At 38.4% G+C, this 6,203-nt stretch overlaps 1 pseudogene; it reads left to right on the top strand.

The window, feature by feature from the left end:
- The first annotated feature begins 5,504 nt into the window (after positions 1 to 5,504).
- Positions 5,505 to 5,989, top strand: LOC112828675 (tubulin-specific chaperone A pseudogene; annotated as a pseudogene).
- Positions 5,990 to 6,203: the final 214 nt, after the last annotated feature.

A 6,203-nucleotide genomic window follows, 5' to 3' on the forward strand; every position in this document is an offset into this window, starting at 1 on the left:
ACAACATGTATAGAACTAGAGAGTATTAAGCTAAGTGAAATAAGTCAGTCAGAGAAAGACAAATACCATATGATTTCACTCATATGTGGAATTTAAGACACAAATCAAATGAGCATAAGGGGAGAAAGAGAGAGAGAAGCAAACCAAAAACAAACTCTTAAATATAGATAGCAAACTGATGGTTACCAGAGGTGAGGTGGATGAAGGGATGGGTGAAAGAGGTGATGGGGAAAGGAGTGCATTTGTGATGAACACTGAGTGTTATATGGAAGTGTTGAACCACTAAATTGTACAACTGAAACTAATATTACACTGTATGTTAACTAACTGGAATTTAAATTAAAACTTTCTTAAAAAAGAAAAGAAATTTTGGTGAGGAATGGGATATTTACATAATTTCAGAGTAACTTCCCATAAAATCCTGTTAATTGCAAAAGGGAAGTGAGTAACTTTACAATGGAGAAACCTGGCAGACACCACTTTAATTAATAGGATAAATCAAAATCAAGTCCCTAATTTCTTGGACACAATGAGAAGAATACAGCAGCATTTCGGTGATATTACTGCCAAAGATGCATAACCCGAATCCAATCCATGTGGACACTTGAAACTCAAATTGAGTAATATTCTACAAATTACTGACTTGTAATGTGCAAAATCATCAGGGTCAAAAAATCAAGGAAAGGCTGAGAAAGTGTTCCAAATTGAAGGAGACCAAAGCAACACAATAACTCAGTGCATTTCCCGGTTCTGGACTGGATCCTTCTGACATGGAGCACATTCCTGGGCAGATGGCAAAGCTTGAACTCGCTTTGTGGAATAGATTGCAGTAATAAATCAGTGATAATTTCCTGATGTTGATGGTTAGATTGTTGGTATGTAGAAGAATGTTCTTATTTATAGAAAATAAACACTAAAGCATTTGGGGGTAATGAGGCATCATGCCAGCAATTTCCTCTCAAATCATTCTCAGGGAAAACATTTTATTTTACTTTCTTGCAACAATTTGAGATTGTTAAAAATTTTAATTTTTCCAAATAAATATAAATGTTGGTTTGTTTTAGAAAAATAAGAGAAGCCCATAAATAACTTTAATACCTACATGAAATGGATGAATTTCTAGAACATAATTTACAGCATGTGATAGATCATATAACTCTAAACTCTCCTATAATGTAACACTTAGAAAGCTGGATGACATTTTTAAAAATAATTTTAAATGGATAATTGAGTTCACAATAAGGTAGAGTATCTTCAAAAGAAAAAGGAAGTGGAAATACAAAATAGGAAGGTATCAGAAGCATAAAAATTTCAAAAATGTCAATGAACAAACTATTACATCTCATAAGAGATTTCAGCAAGTATCTCATATATATCTCAGGTAGAGTGCTGATGGGAGGAGCCACATATAAATCTCATTATATTCTAAACATTCAATGAGAAAAAATGAGGTAAAGTATTTCATTCAAAATAGGTTTATGGAATATTATGCAGCCATCAAAAGGAATGAAATCTTGCCATTTGCAACGACGTGGCTGGAACTGGAGGGTATTATGCTGAGTGAAATAAGTCAATCAGAGAAAGACATGTATCATATGATCTCACTGATATGAGGAATTCTTAATCTCAGGAAACAAACTGAGGGTTGCTGGAGTGGTGGGGGGTGGGACGGATGGGGTGGCTGAGCAATAGACATTGGGGAGTGTATGTGCTATGGTGAGCTCTATGAATTTTGTAAGACTGTTGAATCACAGACCTGTACCTATGAAACAAATAATACATTACACGTTTAAAAAAAAAAGAAGATAGTAGGAATGGAAAACTGAAGGGGGAGAAATCGGAGGGGGAGACAAATGATGAGAGACTATGGACTCTAAGAAACTGAGGGTTCTAGAGGGGAGGGGGGTGGGGGGACGGGTTAGTCTGGTGATGGGTATTTTTTTTTAAAGATTTTATTTATTTATTTGAGACAGAGAATGAGAGACAGAGAGAGAGTGCATGAGGGGGGGAGGGTCAGAGGGAGAAGCAGACTCCCTGCTGACCAGGGATCCCGATGCTGGACTCAATCCTGGGATTCCAGGATCATGACCTGAGCCAAAGGCGGTCGCTTAACTGACTGAGCCACCCAGGCGCCCCTGGTGATGGGTATTAAAGAGGGCACATATCGAATGGAACACTGGGTGTTATACGCAAACAATGAACCATGGCACACTACATCAAAAGCTAATGATGTAATGTATGGTGATTAACATAACATAATAAAAAATAGTTTTAAAAAGTAGGAGTAGTTAATGGGGCACTGGGCAGCTCAGTCAGTTAAGCGATCAACTTTTGGTTTTGGCTCAGGTCATGATCTTGGGGTTGTGAAATCGAGCCCCACATTGGGCTCCATGCTGAGTTGAGCCTGATTAAGATTCTCTCTCTCAATCTCTCTCTGCCCTTCACCCCACCCCTTCCCCCCACTCACACACATTCTCTTTCTAAAAAAAAAAAAAAAAAAAAAAAAAAAAAAAATTAGGAGTAGTTAAGAATAATATTAGCAAAAGTCAATGAACCTCATAAAATAACACCATTTTGTTGAAAGACATAAAACAACACCTAAATAAACAGTGAATGGAAATTTTCAACATTATACTGATACAGATTCTTTGCAAACTAACTTATAAATTAAAAGCAAGCTCAATCAAGGAGGAGTTAAGATGACAGAGGAGTAGGGGACCCTAATTTTGTCTGGTCCCTGGAACTCAGCTAGATAGTTATTAAAGTATTCTGAACATCTGAGAAATTAACCAGAGATCTGAGAAAAGAATTGCTGCAATTCTACAAATAGAAAAGTGACCATTTTTTTGCAAGGTAGGAGGTGTGAAGATGTGAATCTGGTCAATATTTTGGAAGATAAACTGTGAGGGGCAGGGAGGGAGCCAGCTTAAGGAAGTTACTGGAAAGTATTATAAACAGTGAAGCACAAAACTGGGACTTTTAGAAGTCTGCTCCAGTGGGATACCTCCCTGCCTGAAACATGCTCAGGTGGTGAAGCAGGGCAGAATTCCAGGTGGGACAGTGTGGTCTCAGGATCACTGGGGTCACAAAAAGAACAGGGATGCCTGAATGAGGCAGAGTTCCCAAGCATCGGAACAGGGAAGCTGGTTGCAAACAGTGAGGCTAGGCACTGGCTTTCTGCTCAGTGTTGCCATAGCCAGCAAACCACTGCATGGTTGGATGACCCCTCTCTAAGCAGGGTCTCAGCAAAAGGCAGAAGCGCATTGAGAACTCCCTCTCTCCCCAGGGAGGAATGGCATGGGTCCATACCAGAGGAGTCTGTAAAATTTGAAGACTCAAAACAGGGTCATGTGCCTGAGATAAAAATGTTCAGTCACAGGCTGGGTGAACACAGAATTCGGTGGAAACCAGGGAATCAATCCCATTTACAATTGTGCCAAAAACCATAAGATACCTAGGAAAAAACCTAACCAAAGAGATAAAAGATCTGTACTCTGAAAACTATAGAATACTTATGAAAGAAATTGAGGAAGACACAAAGAAATGGAAAAACATTCCACACTCATGGATTGGAAGAACAAATATTGTTAAAATGTCTATGCTGCCCAGAGCAATCTACACATTCAATGCCATCCCTATCAAAATATCATCAGCATTTTTCACAGAGCTGGAATAAAGAATCCTAAAATATCTATGGAACCAGAAAAGACCCTGGCCAAAGGAATGTTGAAAAAGAAAACCAAAGCTGGTGGCATCACAATTCCAGACTTCAAGCTGCATTACAAAGCTGTAATCATCAAGACAGGAGGGTACTGGCACAAAAACAGATCCATAGGTCAGTGGAACACAACAGAGAACCCAGAAATTGACCCAAAACTCTATGGTCACCTAATCTTCAACAAAGCAGGAAAGAATATCCAATGGGAAAAAGATAGTCTCTTCAATAAATGGTGTTGGGAAAATTGGACAGCCACATGCAAAAGAATGAAACGACCCTTTTTTTTTTTACACCATACACAAAAATAGACTCCAAATGGTTGAAAGACCTAAATGTGAGACAGGAGTCCATCAAAATCCTAGAGGACAACACAGGCAGCAACTTCTTTGACCTTGGCTGCAGCAACTTCTTGCTAGACACACTTCCAGAGGTAAGGGAAACAAAAGCAAAAATGAACTACTGGCACTTCATCAAGATAAAAAGCTTTTGCACCTCAAAGGAAATAGTCAACAAAACTAAAAGACAACCCACAATATGGAAGAAGATATTTATTTACAAGGACTTTATCAGATAAAGGACTAGTATCCAAAATCTATAAAGGATAGTAGGAAGGGAAGGGCAGTAAGTTGGAGGGGTAAATGAACCATGAAAGACTATGGACTCTGAGAAACAAACTGAGGGTTCTAGAGTGGAGGGGGTGGGGGGATGAGTTAGCCTGCTGATGGGTATTAAAGAGGGCACGTGTTGAATGGAGCACTGGGTGTTATATGCTAACAATGAATCATGGAACACTACATCAAAAACTAATGATGTAATGTATGATGATTAACATACCATAATAAAATAAAATTTAAAAAAAAGAACTTATCTAACTCAACACCCAAAAAACCAAAAATCCAGTCAAGAAATGGGCAGAAGACATGAACAGACATTTCTCCAAAGAAGACATACAAATGGCTAACAGACACACGATAAAAAGCTGAACATCACTGGGCATCAGGGAAATACAAATCAAAACCACAATGAGATACCACCTCACACCAGTCAGAATGGCTAAAATTAAAAAGTCAGGAACAACAGATGTTGGCAAAGATGCAGATAAAAGGGAACCCTCTTACACTGTTGGGGGAATGCAAGCTGGTAGAGCCACTCTGGAAAATAGTATGAAGGTTCCTCAAAAAGTTAAAAATAGAACTACCGTATGACCCAGCAATTGCACTACTAGGTATTTATCCAAGGATACAAACACAGTGATTCGAAGAAGCACCTGCACCCCAAGGTTTATAGTAGCAATGTCCACAATAGCCAAACCATGGAAAGAGCCCAGATGTCCATCGACAGATGAATGGGTAAAGAAGATGTGGTGTGTGTGTATATATATAGATATATATCTATATATCTCAGTGATCAAAAAAATGAAATCTTACCATTTGTAATAGACTTGGATGGAACTAGAAGGTATTATGCTAAGCAAAATAAGTCAATCAGAGAAAAATAATTATATGATATCACTCATATGTGGAACTGAAGAAACAGAACAGATGAACATAGGTGAAGGGAGAGAAAAATAAGATAAGATGAAATCAGAGAGGGAGACAAACCATAAAAGACTCTTAACTATAGGAAAAAAACTGAGGATTGCTGGAGGGGAGGGAGGGAGGTGGTAACTGGGTGATGGGCATTAAGGAGGACACTTGATATAAAGAGCACTGGGGGCATGGGGCCTTGACGACTACGCCGACACTACCGCCTTCTACCTGCAGTCTTCCTCCACGGTTACCCTAGCTCTCCACCCCTCCTTCCGGGGCGCTCGAGGGATCATGGCTGATCCTCACGTGAGGCAGATCAAGATCAAAACCAGCGTGGTGAAGCGATTGGTCAAAGAAAAAATGATGTATGAGAAAGAAGCAAAACAACAAAAAGATAAGATCAAAAAAATGAAAGCTGAAAATGGTGAAAATTATGCCATTAAAAAGCAGGCAGAGATCCTGCAAGAGTCCCGGATGATGATCCCAGATTGCCAGTGCAGGTTGGAAGCAGCATATACCGATCTTCTGCAGTTATTAGAGAGTGAAAAAGACTTGGAAGAAACTGAGGAATATAAGGAAGCATATTTAGTATTGGATTCAGTGAAGTTAGAAGCCTGAAGTTTTTCTGTACAGGGTGTTTTTTGCATTAAATCTTGGGATCCTTTCCACAATTCATTATTTTTGACCACTGCGGTATGTTCAAGTAGTATGAGAATGTGATCCTTTTTATGCAGTTGCATATATTTTTCTTTGCCTCATTTAATGTGTCAAATAAATGAGTTGGTCTTAAAAAATAAAAAGAGCATTGGGTATTTTATGCAAGTGATGAATCACTAAACTGTACCTCTGAAACTAATAAGACACTATATGTTAATTAATTGATTTTTAATAAAAGAAAATAAAATATAAAAAAGAAAAGAAATAAATGCAAGCTCAATCAAAACCTAAATAGAATT

Source organism: Callorhinus ursinus, unplaced genomic scaffold (genome assembly GCF_003265705.2).
Source record: "Callorhinus ursinus isolate GAN/ISIS: 27379988/994484 unplaced genomic scaffold, GSC_fseal_2.0 scaffold13, whole genome shotgun sequence".
Classification (NCBI taxonomy): domain Eukaryota; kingdom Metazoa; phylum Chordata; class Mammalia; order Carnivora; family Otariidae; genus Callorhinus; species Callorhinus ursinus.